The following is a 21,425-nucleotide window of genomic DNA, read 5'->3' as shown; positions in this document are numbered from 1 at the left end:
CAATACCTGCAGCCATGGGTGCTATTAGGCTGTCTTTGCTACGGCATATTATACTGTCTGGATTGCAAATGGTCTGGTTTTAAATCCACCTATATTTCTGGGTTAGTTGGAGGTGTTGCTGTTTTTATGGGCAATGGCTGAGGACTGGCCCTAATGTGGAAGGAGCTCACTAAAAGGCCCAATCCCCTCTTAGTTTGAGTTCCCCGAATCGTCCCATAGAGTTCATATAACTTTCTCATACAAGCTGCAGTCTGCTTCTGTATCCAACAGGTTCTGGGATAGAGCTGACCATTAGTTCTGCTCTGTGTTTGCTATGCTGGGTTTGGCATATGTTTGTTGCAAGTGATTACATCAGAACTTAGACACTAAATATCTCCTCCTAACTCTGTCTTCACATACTAAATCCAGTTTTCAATTGCACATGAAAACACTGCAACACACTGACCGATCATAAACACTTTACAGAAAATGAAATTCTGATTATTAATGTATTAATTCTTAACCTCAAAGTCCACATTTTCCCTGGTCCCGGAATCTTAAATATGAATTTGCTGATTTTTTTGTTTTCTACTTGTAAACTGATTGTATTTGTGTTTAGCACAGTTTAAAAAAAAAGAATAGCTTCTAATCTTGGGAATATTTATCAGCAATTTTTAAATGAACCATTAGGACCACACATACATATAGAACTATAGTATATTTGTAACTGTACATTGTTTAATTTTACACTCTGTTTGCCTTATTTGATGTGAGATATATGTATTTTATCTTATTCCTGTAACTTATTTCCACCATTATAATTATTGCACCAATGTATGCCTTTTCTTCCGTGTTTGGAATATTACATGTTGCTTTAGACTTGAGATTTTCATTGCAGAAACTATGCTGTTGCTTTTGTGCATACAGTATGGTCTGATATTTGAATCTTAAATAGAATAAATAATTGGGAGATTATCAATGCAATAAAAACACAAGTTGTAGCCCAACTTTGCAATATTGCAGCCTGTCCTCCAACAAAAAACTACCATATAGGTCGATTGTTCATGCCCTTATTACGACCCAGAGAAACGTTTTAAAGTGTATGTTGTTTCTTACACGACCACTAGAGGTTCTCTAGTGGTCATGTAAGAAACAACATGCTCGCGGCCGTTCATTGCAAACGCTCCGGAGAGATGTTTATTCACAAATAACCCTCTCTGGAAAATCCTAAATTGTGGAATAGTTTGGCCATTAAAATGCTTTTTGATTCGATTTCTGTCGAGAAGTGTATATTGTACTCTTAGAATACACGTCCAGTCGATGTGTAGGATCTATAGTTTGATAGATATTACGAAGATGATTTGAGGTCTCGCCAGAATAACGTGTATGCAGCTTCCATGTAAAGTTAGCGTGGGTGAAAACAGTTTTTCCGGTCTCGAAGTTTTCATAATAAAACCGGATATATTCTCCTCACTGTCAAATGATTACACAGTGATATCTGCATTACTCATCCACTAAAAAACATCAGTTTATCCTTGTTAATTACACAATATCGATTGGTTTAAATTGTGTACAATGCTTTTGTGTTTTTAACCTTCGATTCAGAGAAACAAATAGTTTTTTTGGAGTTTAGATACTACAGTTTCCGAAGACACTACATTACCCAGAATCCCCAGCTATCGTTTGGGACTACAACATCCGCCTTGCTTTACAAACTCCGTGATTAGTCATCAAGCCCTGTGATTGGATGTTGGAGTGGCAGTGCGACAAGGTTACGCTGAGCGTCAAACAGCTCTATGAAATGGAATGGAACCACGGCAGACTTTCCAAAACTGGAATTGGACGGCTCCAGCCCCCGGCTCCAGCCCCCGGCTCCAGCCCCCCCCCCCCAGAACTACACATGCTGGCTATTGTGTGTTTCGCAACATGTTCTATGGCACGTCTCTTTATAAGACGTTATCGTATTTCCCACAATTAGAAGTTGCCAGTATTAAACTGTGTACACCCTGGAGGTTTAGGGGATATGAAACACAGTGGTGTTATCAAATTTAAAACATATAATTAATAAATGGGTGAATTAATATACCCACATGACACCTAAGGTCAGAAGAGCTTTATTTAACAGCTGGTCTTATGTCTGTGACCCCTCCTGTTGTTCATTGATAAGCCTGAAACATGCACTTGTCAAGGTTCAGAGGCACATTTTGCAAATATGGCAGTAGCCATCGATCATCTTAAGATAAGATATACTTTATTGATCCCAAGTTGGGAAATGTTTTTGTTACAGCAGCATACTACTTTGTTCTACTCCACTACAATTCAGAGGTTAACCTGGTATTTTTACTCCACTACATTTATTTTAGTTACTTTGCAGATTCTGATTAATGATGTGAAATATAAACAACCCTTAAATCAGACTTTAGTTACACCTCAGTCAAATTCAGGTGATTGTCAAGTGCCAAAGTAAACTATGCAATATATTGGACGTTAAGTACTTTGTCAGACTTCATATTTATCTGTGGATAACCCCAACGGTTTTTTTTTTTATTCAAAAGAAGACCTTAACTTAAAGTATTCTTTAATGTTTAAATAAAGCCTTATTAGTTTGTCTGTTTTGCACATCCTCCTGTTAATATCTTTGGACGTCCTGCACTAAACTGTTTTATTGTAGAGATCACTACAGTATCTTCTTGATATTTTCTATTCTATATTTCTATCATGCCTTCTACTTTCCCCCTATTGTGTATGTAGGCTACTCTTAATATTTAAATGTTTTCATCAAATAAAACGTATTCAACAACAAAATTCAATAACGTGCTTTAACCACTAGGCGGTGCAGGTTAAAAAAACAGTGGTGTCGTTAATACAACATAATAATATCAAACATAATATGACTATTAACTTTATTGTGAAATTAAAACAGAACGGTAAAGGAAAATACAGTTTCAGTCTCTCGATTTGAAGCTTATGCATTGTACCATGAACCTGTATAGACCTGTAACAGTCAACTGCATGAGGAGTTGGAAAGGTAGCTCAGTAAATAATATCTTTAAAAACTACAAAAAATCCCTTTCTATCAGCTGTGCACCGTTATGGTGTAAATACAGCCTATCTACCAATTGGATAAAATATAAAAGTCAGCCGAATTAGTGTTGATACTGCAAGGAGACGTATTGTGTGAAAAGAAATGGAAGATGTTGTTTAATTGCTAATATATTTATGATCCACGTCACATATTCAGTTTTGGCGGCATTTCTTACAGTTTGTCAAAAGGTCTTCTGATCAGGGCTCTATAAATAAATATCTACGGCAGATATGTAATATTTAATGCAGACGAACCGTGTATTACAATGCCGTTATGTGATGACTTCCAAAGAGAAAAGCAAGAACACTCGGAATAAAGTATTATTATTATTTTTTTTTTTTAAATTCCGATTTCATATCGCATAAACACCATATCCCGGTATTGCGGCTAAAACAATCGATGTTTTAGCCTATCAAAACCTCTGAAAAAATAAATGTGTCTCTCAGAATCGAAAGAGAAAAACCAATGGGAAAAACACAAAAGCATTGTACACAATTTAAACCAATTAATGTCGTATAGTTAACAAGGATAAACTTATGTTTTTTAGTTGATGAGTACTGCAGATATCACTGTTAAATCATTTGATCATTGGTTTTATTATGAAAACGTTGAGACCGGAAATACTGTTTTCAACCCATAACTTTACATGGAGGCTGCCGCATACCTCAAATCATCTTCGTAATATCTATCAAACTATAGATCCTACATATCGACTGGACGTGGATTCTAAAAGTACAATATACCCTTCTCGCTAGAAATCTAATCAAAAAGCGTTTTAATGGCCAAACTAACATACAATTTAGGATTTTACAGAGATGGTTATTTGTGAATAAACGACCATCTGTAACGTTTGCATTCAACGGGAGCACTAGAGGGCGAAACATTTAAAACGTAATTATAGGACATATTAAGCGCTTGAACAAACGACATATTTGGTTGTAATAAGGGCCTGACCAATCGGCCCATTTGGTCGTATGAGTTGGAGGACTTGTTGCAATATTGTGGTCTTTATATGCAATCCCTTCCTGCTCTTCTACTCTCTTTTTCTGTGATGGCAGCTTTAGTGTGCTGCTGCTCATGTGCAAACTCTGCTGTGACTCTTTTGCTGTTGCTTCAGTTGCTGTTGTTCACCCCAGCATCCACCTGTACAATCCTGCAGGAGGCAGTTTGTTGTTTTCACCTCCCTGCCGATCCAGCTGAGCCTGTTGTTCTAAAGTCGTGTTTTCTCATGGAGTGTGATTATTATGTTAACATCTCTTGTTTTAGAATAGTTCCAGGCTTCTTAAGGTTTGTTGTGAATTAACCAAATCAGTTATGTGGTCTGTTAGCCCTGAATAAAGAGGCCACCCACAGCCGCTGCCCTACATCTCATTAACTCTAATGGAGTCGTTTTAATGAGCCCGTCTGGGATGACTGACAAGCAGCCACACAATCCAGTCTGCAGACTAGAACAATCCACCTCCCTCTGAAAAAAAACATGGCATTGGCTTCATTCTCATGGTAAAAGTCACACAGCCCTGCAGGTAACCCGACCCCTCCGGTGCTGGCTCCCGTTCAGAGAGGAAAGGAGGTGCAGGTGACTTTATCTGAAAGCCAGCAATGGGCTTTGAGTGACAGGCTGCTCATTACACTGCTGCGGTCATTCATGCAAAACTGCAAAGCTTTGTGCTGAATTCAAGCCCTCAAACTCAGGGGTTCCTGGAATGACATCTACAGTAAAATATACAAATACTAACGTTTTTACAAAAATAATGAATAATAGAAAATAAGTGTTTTTTTCTTTGCTTCCAAAACAGTCTTGCATGTTAGCCTGCAGCGACGTGCAGTCAGGGGAGGCAGGGGAGGCAGAGCCTCACCTGTCATACTCATAGACTGGCCATACTACAATGTAACGGAAAAACAACTAAAGAAAAACTAAATAATAATAATAATAAAATGTCTCCACTGATCTGTGTTGTAAATGTGATTTATGTATGATTCCAATCGCTTTTATAGTCAAAATCAGCAAATTTGCCGAGCTCCGCTACAACTACGGGTAGCGATGAGAAGTGAGGCAGGGACGAGCTCTGCCTCACGTAAGGCCACAGTAATTTGCTGGAGCGCGGGCACTAATTTAGCGCGGGCACTTATTTTGTGAGCGCGCTCAAGCCAGTTACTGTGTGGTAAGGTGAGGCACAGATGAGCTCTGCCTCACCTCAAAATGCGTCACCTCACAGAAACTGTCTGGATAGCGGGCCCTAAGCGCATGCCTGTTACCATCTCACTGTAGGTCACCAGTGTAATGTTTGTAGATAGATCCCTTTATTACATTTATCCTCGCCATCCATAGTCTCTAAATAACTTATTTCACGTATATGATATTTAGGCTCGCCGTACAACGGCAATGAAAAAAGCACCAGGGGAGGCAGCCATAACCTCTGCCGCACTGAAGGGGGCGCAAGTGAGCCCACAGGTTCTTGTTGCTACTGTTATTCTACGCAGAGACGGTAGACCAGACGTAAACAACAAACTAGACTTTTGAAACTAGAGGAAGATAAGGAGGACTTTTACAAAAAAGTAATAGAGATTGTTGTCCTTGTCCAGAAGGATAGCATGGACTTCATCTTCAAGTCAAGGTAAGACCACATTGGTAATGAAAATGGGATCTTACTAAGAAAGAACAATCCAATATTTAGATTGTGGGTATCCTTTTGTTGAACGGTCTGTTTAAAATGAATCGAAACATCAGACCAAAAAAGCTTTTGAAAATAACAGAATATTTCGATTAAGGTCAGAATATAATATTTGTAAATCTGACTCTGAAAGAGTCAGTGCCTCACCAGCCATGAACCTCACCGCACGTCACTGTTAGCCTGATAACAAATGTGGTGAAGTTTTCAGGCTTTAACCAAAAATGTACGTCCAAATGAGTATCATTTTAAAAACTGCAACTTAGTGGAAATAAAAAATCCATAACTTTGATTGCAAACAATAATCCAACTTTTGACAATTATTGAATATGTTCAAATGAAACCAAAACTGCGCACAACATTGTGATTATGAATTCATCATTTTTGATTTCAAGAAATATAATGTACGAGTCCGTCATGCAAACATGTTTAACCGTAATTGCTACTGTAAACATTTCCATTATTTAAGATCTAATCTATGTGAAATACATTTAGTCAATTGCTATTGAGAAATGCAGTTTAAATTAGCTTGGAAAAAAGGTAATTGGGTGCCAATTTCTTTGATGAAGATATTTAGGAAACATTTTTTATACATAACAGAACTGCTATTTTCAATAATGTCAAAAATATCGAATATCATGTGACTTTTTCCCCTGCAATCCTAAATTAAACCTGGCATCATTTTATGTGTGTGTGCCTTTTTTAGTCTTCATCTGAATTTCAACAACGTTTTGGAAATCCTCTTGACATGAGGATAAGTCATTTCAAATGTTTGCACTCCCTGCCAATCATATGTGAAAAGAAGCTTGAAACTTTTAAATATTTTTCCTCTTTATGACTTAATTGCTATCTGTCACCGTTTTGCTGGGTGCGTGCCACTGTAATTATACTTTAGTTGCTTTAACTTTCAACTTCTGCTATGTCTAGTGTGTACTTCTTCAAATCTTAATTGACGCATTTGAATCCATCAATTAACCATGCACGCAGCTCTGTGGTGATTTCATAGGCAGCAAGTGTTGTTACTTGAATTGCTTTTTTAAGGTAAATAGACCATAATGTTGCTGCAATGGCAACCGTGGAGTATATTTCTTCCTGAGGCTAATTTCTGCATGAGTCGAAAACGGGCAACGTAAAGAGGCATGGAAAGAGAAGAGGGCAGTGTTATTAGAAAGATAGACAAAGCTACGTTCTGCTTTCAGTAGAGGAAGGAGTGAATACAATCCACATTTGCTGAAAGACTGGTCATCCGTGGTTTAGCACAAAAAGGTGAATGAGTTTCCGTCCTTGTTCTCTTAAATAATATTCCCCTTGGCTGTATGGTGAACCGTTTTTCTTTCTGAATGCAGATCTTGCATCAGTCGGCCCTCAGTGGATTCAAAGTCTCTTTGAGAAAGACTCAAGCACGTCAACACAGCGGCAGGAAGTGATAGCTGTCAGTGTGTTCAACACAGTAACATTCATTTGAGTTAAAGATAATGGCAATGGGTCAATGAAACATAACTGTTGGTTAAGTTTTATCTGTAAAAAGGGATATTTTACCCAGAAAATACTGGGAAACGTATAGGCGAAAGAAGATCAAATGAATCATTGAGGGGATTTCTAAAGAGACTGCAGTTTTAGTTTCAGGGTGAGGTCGATAAATGTCAGTCAACATCCATTTTGGTGGTCCCCAGTGAACATTAGATCCTCCTTTATATTAAGATGAGTTATTTGCTGTTTTCAAATAAGATCTTCAGACTTATTTGACGAGTGTTTATTTCCTTTGGATGAAATGAATAAAAACACACTTTTAAAGCCCAATGTTTTATCTATAGACTATTTCATTGCGTTGCATCACAACAACTTTCTTACCTCACACTATACGTGTGCTTAAACACATTTACGTTTTTAAAGCCGACCTGCCTCAGCTTGTCCTTTAGTTTTAGGGAAGTAAAATGTCTTATTTTGTCCTTTGGCAACTAGTCAAAGGAAACATGTTAAGCGGTATAATAGCATGCAATTGAAGCCCATAATTTCCTTTTTTCCCCCAGAATGCAGTCCTGTTGCATCTCGTTGAGGCAATGTTCTGTTTCACTGTTATCAGACAAGTATGTGGGAAACTGTTTCAAACGAAGTATGACCCTCGGTTGAGAAATGGGGCCTCTGCTGGCAGTCGGTTGTGATTTAAGGCAGATGTGTGAAAGTTTGGCTGGCGCTGACACCTGAAGATCACATCAGGTCCGGACTGAGACCGATCGGAGTGAAGCCAAAGAGCCGGATCAGGAAGTGCCAGCAAACACTTTTCATCTAAAGCTTTAAGTGATGCACCAGAGAGAACAACATCTGGATGACAATACTGGCCTACTGTTTATATTTCTGCTATAGGATACACAATCTGCAGGAATAATAATTTTGCTTTCATTTAGTATTTCTAAGCTTTTCCCACAAGAGGACCTGCTTCTTGTTAACTATTCAGTTTATACATCACTTTGCATGCACAAAATCTATTCATCTTAATGACGTCAAATATAAGTGAAAACAGAATGCGTCGTGAAGTGGTTTTCTTTACGGTGCCCAAACCCAACAACGTGAGTAACAATCGCTGCCGATGACTGAAAAACCCACATGAAAACGGCAGATTTAATGAGAACAGTTTTGTTACTCGGTGATGGCTGCGTTTGGTCTCGCTGTGCTGACGAAACACAGCTGACCCCAGTCTCTATACACAGCGTCAGTAAACAGGCTCAGCTCCACACACTCCACATGAGTTCAATAAAATCAACGACAAAAACAATGCGAGGGGTCATCGTGAGTGTTGTTGAACAATGCAGCGGAAGTTTATGATCAAACTTTGGCAGAGCTCCGTCTCTTGAGATGATCTTGATAATATGATCTACTTGTGAATTTGGCTCGGTTACGGGTTGAACAGTCTCAGTGACCTGGTGCTCAAGTTCTCCTAGCATTGATTTTAGTTTTTGTTACAGGATTATGGCCAAGGAGGACATAATGACGCCAGATCAGATATGGCAATCAACGCTTGGACACGATAGCTGCTTTGATTAGGAAATGATTTGGCTAGACCTTTAAATCCTCCTGTCAACACTTGGCTAATGTTAAATCTCATTGCTGTCATATTTTTAAAAAATCATGCAGTTCCTTTAAAAATGTGGTGCCAGACACATCTTTTGACACTTTGGGGTTTTTGCTGAAAAACATTTATTTTTCACACAGTTCTATTTTGCTGTGGAACTGCAGAATAGGACTCATGTTGACACCTTCTTGTTTGTTGCCGTTTGTGTCTGTCAGCAGTTCTTCTGAAGAGCAACAGTTCAAACTATCAAAGCATGTTGGTTTGAAAACATATCCAGCTGTCTTTTGTAAAATATTAAGATGTGATCTTCTCTTTTTGTCATTATAAAACAAAATACTATTGTTTTTGTTGTGGAATATTTTCCAAGGCCCATAACTTTGACCCAGTGTATCAGTTCAAACTGTCCTGACTGAGCACAGGCACCTGTAACCTTGGCTGCTGTGCTCTCAGTGTTTTGTCTCCCTGTTCCTGCCTGTTGGCGTCAGCTGATAGAGGTGTTATCATTCTATCTTGTTATGCAGCATGTTGATGATGCTCTCTGAACTAGCTAAATACATGGGTCTGGGGTAGAGTTCTTCAGAATTGAGGTGGCAACTCTACCGTGAAGTCAGAACCTCTGACTCTTGGACTTGTGATGTGAATCCTCCGGCCGTTAACTCCAAATAAACCATCATGTGTTTGACATCAAAGCTACTGCTCTTCCCGTGTCTCCTTCCTGAGTCGGTGACTCCCACTACATAGCTACACAGAAGTTTCCTCTACAGTTTTCATTTTTAACAAGAGGCATATGTTATGTTTTTTATGAAAAGTACACAGTACTATAAGTTAAAAGTACCACATTTTGGCTTTGGACCTTCTCCTTCGAGTAGAAATTCTGAAGCTGCTCAAAAGATCTTTCCCATTTCCCTCTCTGGCATTTGTTTCCATCCTTGCTTTGACATTTTGTGGAAAACTCTTTCCAAATTGATTGTTTAAAGTCTGGGTTCACTGAGCGTGTGATCCATCTGCACCTTTTATGACCAATTAAACGGCTTCTCACATAAACGCTGACACCTATGTGGCTCCTTTTTACTGAATCTTTTGTTTCCCTTACTGTAATTTTCCGTAACCCCATATTATGGTTACACCTTCTTCAAATAAATTCCCCTCTGCTGTTATGGAAGGTAAATAAGAGGAAGCCACAGAAGCAGCTGTAGAAATGCATATGTGGTGCTGTGATTGACGTTTTCTCTTTCAAGTATATTTGACTGTTTGTATCCTGTCACTCTCATTGGTCTGTGCTTTAACCTTATTTGTTCTTAGAGGCTCAAATCAAAAAGAAGTTTCCTTTTACAAAATTGTTATTATAATCTAGTTTTATGAGGAAATTACATCCTTGAAAAAGTGGAGTTAAAATAAATATGTGGATATTGGAAAACCCATTGATGTGTCATAGTAGTCTGAAGATGGTGAAATAGGATTGGGCACCGGGATTTTGGGAACCGGGATTTTGGGAACACTTATTTAACAATCAAATAAACATTAGCTATTTTTACTGTAAGTTTCCCATCTCATAATAACAGGGGGTTACAGGGTCAAGTTGTAGTTGGCGTGCTGGATGACGGTTGTGATTCACGGCGTGTGTGTGTGTGGCCTAATTGTAACACACACTCTCACATGATGAGCGACTCCCGCTCTTCATGGGAGAGTAAATGCAACTCAACCATAGGCACAGGCTTGTTGTATGTCATTTTTATCCCCACAGATACTCACATTTACACAGTTTATGTTATTTTTAATCAGCTCTCTTGAGTTACGCAAGGAAACATTTTAAACGTGGACGGATATTCTAACTGTCATCTGTGGTATCAGAGAGATGATCCTCCCGAGTTATTAAGAGTTGTTTTTCAGCTGTAGAGTAGCTTTCTTTTCATGCGTTGTAAATGGGTACCATAGTCCTTGAACCTTGCCCGAGGCCGCAGGAGATGATGGGACATGTCTGCACAGAAGGATAGATGCTGATGGAATTATATATGACGGCTGGCTAATCGGGTTTGATGCTGGTGAAGGGAGGAATAACACAAGCCCTCTGTAATTATGGCAATTACAGCCCTGCTCTATTGGGAGACAGGAGAGGAGAACAATTATCACATGATTCATCGTTTGTATTAAACATTGATTGATTTGAATGGGGTTCAAAGTTGAATTCTCATTATTGGTTGCACAATGAAATGCAGTTGAGTTTAACCTGAAATGGTTTATTTTTTCACTCATTCTTCACATACGCCGCTGTACTCTGCTCACCAACAACTCTGTCAGGAAAAGGAGTGTTTGCCTTCATCAATATTTATTAGCTGCCGTGTAACTTCAGGAGTGACAGGGAGTGGGATATTTTTACGCTAACAAAGTTGTACATTCCTGATAGGAGCCTTACGGCCATACTGGCCAGCAGCTGAATTTCAGCCATGGTTTTGCTGCCAACATTGAAATATGAACTTAATTGAACTTTGACACCCTATATTCCCTCCTCCACACGTCCAATATAATTCTCGCGTTGACTGGAAGAGGAAAAGTTAACTCCATTACAAAACACATCAGAGTAAAATTGAGGTTGTCATAACTTCCCAATTTGCACTAACTCTTCATCTTGTGTGTTTAGTTTGAAGCCGGTGATATAAAAGCTTTTATTGTATACAATTGTATACAACATTTGCTCAGCACCACTATAGTGGTGCTGAGCAAATGTTGAGTATGGTCACCAGGTTAGGAATGGAAAAGAAATACAACTAACAGGTGCAAGATGTAGATAAAAACGATTTTCTTAGAAAACAAGATACTGTACTGGTAAAAACCCATTTGTATTGAGGTCTGTATTAAAAAAAAGAAAGAAAGTGAAACAGTAAATATATCGCTTTAAAAAAGTAGTTATATCTCTAATAAAAGAGAAACCTCGCAAGAAAGGGCTAATTACATTACATCTTTAAGAAAGCAAATTCCCAGATCAATGGAAAGAAAAGCAGTCGGATGTGTCTCTGCAGGAACAGGTTTGTGTTTAGGCAGAAAGCTGTAACACCATGGTTCTGCTCAGATGGCCCGTACAGCATCTGTAACCAGAGTCCAGCCTGCCCTGTGCATCCACCTGTGGAACAGATTGTTCAGCGATGAGGAATGCTTGTCTGCAGAAAATCTCCACTGTAGTAAATTGTTGCTTTGCATACCAGAGGGTAAACATGTGGCGTTCTGTTCTTTTTCTATTTTACATGATAACACCCTTCAGAGTGAGTCCACTACTGAATACATAAAATGCATCACATTGTCTTCATGAAAATGGGAAAACACTTTTAAATAAGAACAGATCTAAATAATGGTGCAATATGTGGTCTGTAATTTAATTATATTGCAGCCAAAAAGAGAAGTTCATTTTGTGTTGGACCAGAACTAGCAGTCATATTCCCATTGGAAAACTTCCTGTATCTCTATATAAACATTTCTCTTGTATCCAAAATATTGGAAGGACACGAAGAAGGATAAGTTGAATATTTTTTAACTAGGAAATGGGCTTAAACTTAGGAAAGAACTTTTGAAAAAAGGTTTTATTTGTTATATTAATTATTTCTTAGACATTCTCTAGTTTCAGCTTGTTACATTTGACATTACTCTTTTATTTTTTCATTGTAAATTAATAATCTTTGGATAAAGACCCGTTGGTTAGACAAAGAAGCATTTTGACCACTTTCACTCTAAAGATAAATACGCCGGCTCTACTTAAATAAATTGAGGTAACAATTTGCGTTGATCTTTTTAAGTATTTCCAATTTAATCGATTATCAAGTTAATCCGAGTACCCATTTATAATCTGATTAACTCAATTAGTTCAGTACTACAAACATAATTGATTTCACCTTTAAAAACTTAAATTAAGTTGAACCAACTTAATTTTAATCGTAAAGATGGAGTGATATTAAGTTGCATTTTGTTTAATTTAAGCTATTGTCATGTATTTATTTAAGTCCATACTACTCAAAAATGTCCATGCAAATTGTTACCTTAATTTATTTGAGTATTAGAAACTAATTTCTTTGAGTCAAAAATAACATACACATTGAAGTTCCACTTGTTAACAGTTTATTTTAAAATGTTTGTTACACAATGACCTTTTTATAACAAATGTTCTCAAATATGAAATAAAAGTAAACACAACAATGTAAATAAAGGCATGAACCTGCTTCCAACGTTTTTAACATCTCTTTTGGGTCGTTAAGGTTAAGTGTGTATATTAGCCCCATTAGCATCGCACAGGCTCTTGTCACATCCGAGATCTGAAGGACTTCTGTTCCTTCAATCACTGTTCTTGCATCCGCAGCCCTGGTCAAGACAGTCTTCAGCATCTCATTGCTAACTTCCACTTCACCATCCTGGAATAAGTAGATTAGAAAATACATTTCAGTGTTTTTGGTGCAATCAGATTTGAAAACATTGCATTGTGTTTCAGGTTAACACAAGTTACAGTATGATTTAAGCATTGTCTTTACTTACTTAAGTTTTACTTGAAGAGATCCTCCTTTTCATGAAGACACACCACCAAGCACCGGATAGCAACCTCTTTTATTCTTTCCACCGAATCATCCTTAAAAGGAGAACATTTTAATGTTGAGAAAGAAAAACAAAGGCTTGTTTGCAAAAACTGAACATGCCGGGCATTGTCAGTTGCTGTTCATATTTATTTTTAAATGAGTTTTTATCAAATGTAACGTTAATTCTGACAAGAAAAAAAATATATATATACATACTGTATTACAAATAATGAACTTTGACTGCAACTGTGAAACAAAGGACAGGAGGATACAAACAGCTATAGCTAATCAGTATGCTATGCATGCTACATTAGCTTAAAACAAGTAGCTGATGATACCTTACAGTTTGTGTTAGACTGTATATGCAGTAAACAGCTGTTGTAAATTAAACTGAACAAAAATGGCTACTTACCAGGTAATTTGATAGATTATTAGGTGAAAATCCTTTTGTTCCACTGCTACCAAGTGTTCCGCTTCCAAGATGAATGCAGATTGCTCCAACTCAACATGCGGTAGAAAAGTCCGCGCGTGTGTTCGGTTTTGAAACTATACTGTCGAAACTCAATAGATATGAGTTACTCTAACTTAATATATCCCTACAGTTGAGTGAGCGCAGAAATATTTTTTTCAAAATCACTAAAAACATTAAAACATTCTTTTTTTCTTTTTCAGTTTGACCGATTTATTAAAATGAGTTGTAAGCTCATTTTACAAGTTGAGGTAAAAAACAAAATGTTCTATGTTGAAAAAGTATTTTTTTTAAAAAGCGGAATCTATAACCCCAATCGTTTTTTGGAGTGTTGGCTCGCGAAAATTGTGTTTGATAGTCTCCCTTTTTTATATTTTAAGGACTAAACAATTTATCATGTCATTTAAAAGACAAAGGAGATTTGTACCTATAATACGAAGAATCAATGACATTTCTCAACAGAGAATATTTGTCTTTAAGATTTAGTAGACATGTCAGATAAGGATGCATGACGGGAACACCTTCCAAAGTCCTATCAACTTAATAACCACCTTAGTTTCAGAGTTATTTTATTACTCAATGATCAGTAATTATCATAAATCATAGTCATGACACTCAGAAGCATGCATGTTCATGTACATGTGCTCCAGGGGAGTCATGATCCATGAATCAAACATGTAGTGAAATATACAACAGATAAAAAATATATATTTTCAAATTCACATACTTGGCATAGTGTTGTGGATATCATCTGGCATCACCTGGCATCTCGTACACACTGGATAAATGCATTTATGATTTATTTATTTAAATAAAGTGGAGCAAGGGAGCAACATTCGAAGTAAGCTTTTGTGTATACTTTTCCCTTTTATTAGAAAGCAGAAAAAACAGCAAGTTCACTTTGAAGGCATGAGCACCAACCACAGAAAAAGTAACCGCAAGTTCAAAGATTCCTCAAAAGTCTAGATGACAATTGGTCTTGAAATGAATCCAATGAGGACGGATTTAAAAATGAACTCAAAATAACCCATTCAGAGATACATAATATTTTTCTTATGACCTTTTATTAATTAAGCTCTGAGCCCATCATCCTACCTTCAGCTCCCCCCTCTGATTTCATCACTCTGACTTCATCACTCTCTTTGTCGCTGTAAACTGACCACTGCCTCTTTTGTTGGAGCTAGAGAAGCCTCCCTATTGATCGTCCAGTTTGTTATTCCTGCCTGTTGATAACAGCCATATGGTTTAGTTTATAAATGAGTTGCTCTGTTCCCATATTTACTATGCAGCGCAAATGCTTCCTTTGTACTTGGAAACTGTTAAACACTGCAAACATCTAGTGATTTTCCTCCAGAGTGCAAATGAGTTAATGAAAACATAATCTTACCTATCCAAAATACATATATTTAAGGTGTGTTAAAATTCTCCATAATGACAAATGTACAGTATAAAAAAAGTACTCGTCAAAATAGCATAGCAAGTCTTCTCGAGTATAATCACCAGCTATTATGTCAAGAATGCAATAATTTGTTTTAAGTCTGCTGCACACAAAACTACCCTGCAGCTATAGTTCCTTGTTTCCAACCCAACATGCCATACAAATACAACAACTGTGCAGGAATGCTTTGAGAATATCACGTAGCCCAAGGAGACGAGTGCAGGTTTGATCGCTGCCATTGTAACCTGATGAGCCAGAGGCCAAGCTTCAACAGTTTCTGAGGGGATGGAGGAGATGATCAGCTCCCTGTTGGGTCTGATCTCCAACCTTAAACCCTCTTTAGATGTAAAAGAACACAGTATTTCAGATAGTTCCTCAGCAGGTTTACTATCCTAAAACATAACAGAACAAGTGTCCAAGTGGTGCATGTAGAGTTTACTACCTTCACAAGGGTTTTACTTTAACATGAACGCTTCACATCCAAAACTATTGTATAAATACAATTCCTTTCAATTGTCTGTATAATAGTCTATTTTGTAATCTAATGCAAATCATGCTAAAATATTTTTGTTGCTTTGTAGTATACAATAGTACGTTTCTGTAGATGCATGCATTGAAGGTAAATGAGTCCTCTACCTCTGCAGAAGCTCTCTCTTCTCTCCACTGATGTTAGACTCCTGAGGATCACTGAAATATATCCCAGTTTGTGTCCAATTTCACAAGATGCCAGGGAGCGGAAGGACAGATTCTTCGTCAATTATCTCCAACAGTCCTTTCTGAGTCTTGCACTTGTTTGAAAATTGTTCTAAAAGTAAGTGAGAAGCGTCCCAGAGACAGCAGGCTCCGACTGCCTGCTGAGAGCCCCAGGTCCTAGAGCCCGCTCACTATGGTCCACCAACAAGGGACTTAAATCACTCCCGAGTCAAATAACTCAAACAATATTCACATGAAATCTGGAATTCAGTGGTGCCCAGAAAATAAATCCAAATGCTTATTTATTCCCAGAATTCTCTAACGCTAGCTCTTCCTCTACAAGTTGTATTGGGACACTTTTTGTACACACATTTATTGTTCCCAGAAGATGAAACCTACGTTGGTGATCTTAGACTTTCCTTCAGACTTTTGTTTTAAATGCAATACCTTGATTGTTCCTATACTAGCAGTAGCCCTTTCCAAACAGTTTGCTCATATATTAAATTGTAAAAAAAGCTTTATCCACAGTTCTATTTCATTAATGGTAACATAACTAGAATACACATTACGTGCATTTTTGGTACAATGAATATGGTTCTATCTAATCATTGTGAAAAAATGTTACACTATCAATCCTCTTTGGCAGAGAATTTCTTTAAATTAGGCATACATGTCTACTTTGACTTGAGGATAAAATAATTAGATTTTAATCTAAAAAGGTCACTGTGACCTCAGAAAAAATGACTTCAATGAGTTAAGAATAAAATGTGCTTATTATGAAACTTTCACTCAAATATTTAGTAGAATAAATCATATGTAAGTAATGGACAGACGTGGATGTAAACTTGACTGGTTGGCAGAGGTGTGCAACTGTGACATGTCAATTATATTTATTTCCAATTTATTACTTATTGCTTTTACTTTATTATCCGGTTCTTGAAGCTCCACAAGGGATCTATAGAGGACCCATTATCTGATTATGTAACACAAAGTAGAAATCCCAGAAAAGCTTACATTTTTCCTGAAAGTATTGTTATCTCCTGTGTTTAGCCATTTTGATTTGGATATCCTCTTCTCAAAAGCACCAGCAGATGTTTCACAGAGACAGATGTTTATGAGATCAGCTTACACAGATCAGAAACTCTCCAAGGTTTTCCATGAGTGTACTCATTTGGCTGATATTGTAGTCAGTGATGCTGAACTGGAATATAATGTTTTTCCTATCACCGTAAATAATTTTAAAGTATTTCATTCATTGACAATTCTCCTCAGAGTTATTGCAGGTGCTTGTCTTCCCCCCAGATGGTAAATTGGTGAAAGTGTTCAACTTTTTCGAAGCTGACGTAATTGACGACACCGACTCCAACACAGGATATAGTTACTGAGTGTTGGTATATGAAACACTGAGAGGTTGTGTGAGTGTATGGTGCTAATGTTTCAAAAGGAGATTTGATCTTAGAGGCGAGACAGCATAAACTAATCCAGGTGTGGAAAAAGTATTTGGCTGTGAGAGGGTCCGATGGATCCTTGTCCCTCTCATCCTGTTGAGTCCCTCCTTTCCTCATAAATGAAATAATGGTTGAGTTTTATTTCAAATAAGGGCTTCAGTGTGTTCGTATTTATGTCACTAGCAGCCTCACACATCTGGAACCTTAGAAGACCATGTGGAAGCAAAATCATCTTACCATATTACACAAGGTTACACTCTGGCGTTGATTATTGCTCTGACCCTTAATGGCATGTATAGGTAATTTTAAGGGTAGCCATGTTTAAAAAGGTGCTCTCTGATTTTGCTGATCATTTTCCAGCTAGTTGTAGTTCAATGCTACATGCTAAATGCTACAAAGGATTAGACTAAATTATTTTTCTAACATTACAGTTAGACCCCTCTTTAGTGAATCTGAAAGACCAGACATGACAGACAAGTAACATTAGTGGCTTCTTCCTGCTTTGGCACTGAAGGGCTTTGGGGATTTGAAGCGCCTGGCCCTCCTGCTGATCTCCTGTAAAACTCATTTGCAGGAGCCCATTTAGTCACTCAGGCCAGACCAGACCTCATCTGCTGTTTATCACAGATTTCGGACATCTTTAGACATGTCCTGGAAAAAACGTAATGAAGGAGGATGGATTGCCGGGAAAAAGCTCAATTGAGGAGAAAACAAAAGTCTCAAATGGGTTTTTTCGGTGACATTTGATCAATGTTTCCAGTGTTCAGATGTGAACAGACTTTATGTGATATATCAGTACCACACAGGTTGCCTAAAGGAAACAGGGAAATACTTGTATTGTTTGGTTTTGGTGTTGTAGCAGCTTGAACTTTTAATTTGGCAGCAGCCTGCTCTTGACCATGGGAAACTATGCGTTCGTGTTTTATTGGGGTTTAGGAGACTTACTTATTCCAGTACATTTGCTGTTGGCTCAATGCCAGAAGGCAAGGCAAGTTTATTTATATAGCACTTTTCAACACAAGGCAATTCAAAGTGCTTTACAAAAAATGAAAGACATTAAGAAAATGGCATTTAAAATCAGTCATTAAAAAGAAAAGCTAATAAAATAAACATTAAAAGAAAAAATACATGAATAAAAGTTACAGTGCAGTCTAAGATATGAATAGTTCAATTAAAAGCAGCGACAAAAAGAAAAGTCTTCAGCCTGGAGAAGGGGATATTCTGTACATTATGGCTTTATCTACTTATCAATGTAATTTGATCATCCAGATATGTTCTTATATAATGGCATACAGGCTTGAAACGCTGTCATAATGAGGGGGTAAGCTTTTCAATGTGTGCAAGTAGATGACAGGAAGAGCGTTATGGTTCATGTTTACGGTAGCTCCATTGGGGAGAGGATGGACGATGTCTGGCAAAAAGGAAGTGATCCTTCTCTTATTTCAACCTCGGTTCGGAAAGTAAATTGGAAATTGAGTGAAATACAACATGCACATAGTGAGAAAACCAAGATTTACTTTGGGCAACATTTAAACCCTGTGCACTTATTGTTCTAGTACAAATATGTCGGATTTGAGTGGAAAAGCTTCAACAAATGTGCTCCCTTTATTCCTTTACAACAAGCCTTTGTGATGGACAAATTCTATAAAAAAGAAATATTTTTGGTATGAAACACATCTCTTTCAACAAATGTGTTGCCTAATACATTGTGACCTACCAGTGACATGCTGGTTTTTCATGGAGGACCACAGATGGCTCTGTCTGTTTGTAAAGCAACAGTGTAGCTCTAAATTACTCTAAAGAAAGAAAATGTGCGCGCTGTGGCGATCCACATCTGGCCTTCATCAGCCACATCAACTCAGACCCAGCATTTGAAAAGACAGCTGACTTCATGGAACTGAGCAGGAAGTAAGGGCTTAATCTTCGTTCTATGAAACATTCAGATTTGATTACCAGGAAGACGGGCAGAGCGAGATGCAGCGCAGGTCGTCTTCCGTCTCCCTGGTCAACAAGGGTTGTGTTACACAGTAGTTATGATGATCATTTGCAAACACCCAGAATGAGGTCATATTAAGTGAAACTGAATGTATGAATCTTTTCTTTTTTTTTACTTTTTGAAATGAGGGATCAAGTTTTACATTTTAAATCAATCTTCCAGTCTTTTATTTTTCTCCCTCCTTGTGCATCCAAAGAAAATAAAAAGACTCACAGCAACATAGCGCAGCTTACCTGAGACGACACATCACACTACTTTTAGATGTGCTGCATTCATGTGTGTGACTGAAGCCCTATTCCAATCTTATTGTGCTTGTAAGGCGACTGTTTGCCTTAGGTTGTTTGATCCTAAACTCACAGTGCTCTTCTCAATCAAAATGACTGAAAAAAAGAAAGGTATGTACGCTCTGTTGTGAGCTTATCTTGAGCAAATTGAGCACCTGACCTAAACAGTGATCTAAAGGATCTGTGCTAAGCCCACCAGCCAAAACCAGGCTAAGCATGTGCCCTGTGACCTCCAGTCCACACAGCCCAGATTAGCCCGAGGCCACCAGGCAGATAGCCTTTCAGGAAAAGGCTCCCCAACTCTGGAGGACAATGGCTGTGTTGTCTTGACAGAAAGGACCATTTCTGCATTGTATTAAATGTCTTCTAGAACAGAAGAATTCTAAAAATCTCACCACCATTCTGTGATTTCACGTCAGCGAGTTTGAGTCTTCATCATCCTGAGAGTGTATTGTTCTCAACCAACTGTGTTCATCCAAATCCAAATCTGCACTGAGTACATAAGTTCTCCTCAGTTTTTTAGAACATGCTTGTTGGTATAGACTTCTACAGTTTATGAAGTGTTCAGACCCGACTGTACATCCTGTTCAGCCTCATCTGTGTCTGTTGCATGACAGGATTCTATACACATCTGTGTTTACAGCTGTGTGATGATGATCGGGGCATCCATTCTCTCTAGTTAGTGTTTGTTTACAAAGGCTTCAGTGTGTTTGGTGGGTGGATGTGTCACTCTGTGAGGACTGATGAGTTGATTTGCCAATGGTTCCAACTATTGCAGGATTCCACTTCCTTCCCACCGGTTTCTCCAATGAAGGTGGATTGACCAACCTTTGATGAATGAAACTCCTGATGATTGTAGTGGCCGTTCACCAACTGTATCATTAACACAATTAGTACTTTATTATATTATATGTGTGGGCACTAATACACATAAATTACCAATTTGGTTTTATTTGGATACAAAAAAAAGCTAAAACAATGCCGGTGGAGTTGGCAAAAAATATAATCTATGAATGCCCGTCCACCATGCAACAATGACTACAGCAGCAAGCCAAATTATTGTTGTAATTTGATGACATTACTTGGTACTGACTTATTCTTTCCGTTTTTGGTTTAAATCAATTTTCTACACATTTTTATTGAGTCCTTGATAAGCGGAAGAGTCCAATTACGATTTAGGAATCTCTTTCGAGGTTAACCTGGCTAAATAAGACATGCAACATAAATACAAAAATCAAAGTTACCAATAGGGAAAAATGCATAACGGTAGCTCTAATCCAAAAGGTGAAACATTTTTAAAGGAGGCTAAATTGAAGCATACAGTATAGGCAATGTCAGTTTGGGACCAAATGGTCAACTAGTGTTATTTATATGTTGATGAAAATAAATAAATAAAAGCCAACACAATTTGTAGTTATGAACTTTCCCAGTTCATAAAGAAAATGAGTTTGAAGAAAATGCTCTGGAAAAATCGTTAATGTTACACAATTTTGTTCAATTTGTAGATAAGACAAAAAACCCTCAATCAGGGTCCTTTAAACTTCTGCCAGCTGTATTTTGTGTGCATGTGTTTCCACTGTTTTCAGTATTGTTTTCTTTGATTATGATTGAGATCTCAATGCGAGAGGATGTACGTCAGTAAAAGTGGCATTCTGGCCACAGTAATGGTTTATGTTATAGTCTACCATTGTCTATGAGGCACTATATCTCCGGGTTGGCTCGCTGCCCACCGCTGATGCCC

At 37.8% G+C, this 21,425-nt stretch overlaps 1 protein-coding gene across 2 annotated transcripts in view; it reads right to left on the bottom strand.

The window, feature by feature from the left end:
* ngfb (nerve growth factor b (beta polypeptide)) overlaps positions 1–16,043 on the bottom strand; it is a 30,435-nt gene extending 14,392 nt beyond the window's left edge. Inside the window, exon 1 of one of the 2 annotated variants that reach the window (XM_034205791.1) lies at positions 15,900–16,043. The gene's annotated coding sequence lies outside the window, so the exon portion shown is untranslated. The remainder of the gene's footprint in view (positions 1–15,899) is intronic. The other variant, XM_034205792.1, reaches the window with a different exon arrangement.
* Between the last annotated feature and the right edge of the window lie 5,382 nt (positions 16,044–21,425).

Source organism: Gymnodraco acuticeps, unplaced genomic scaffold (genome assembly GCF_902827175.1).
Source record: "Gymnodraco acuticeps unplaced genomic scaffold, fGymAcu1.1, whole genome shotgun sequence".
Classification (NCBI taxonomy): domain Eukaryota; kingdom Metazoa; phylum Chordata; class Actinopteri; order Perciformes; family Bathydraconidae; genus Gymnodraco; species Gymnodraco acuticeps.
Note: the sequence above shows the minus strand (reverse complement) of the source record. Positions and strands in the feature narration are given on the sequence as shown.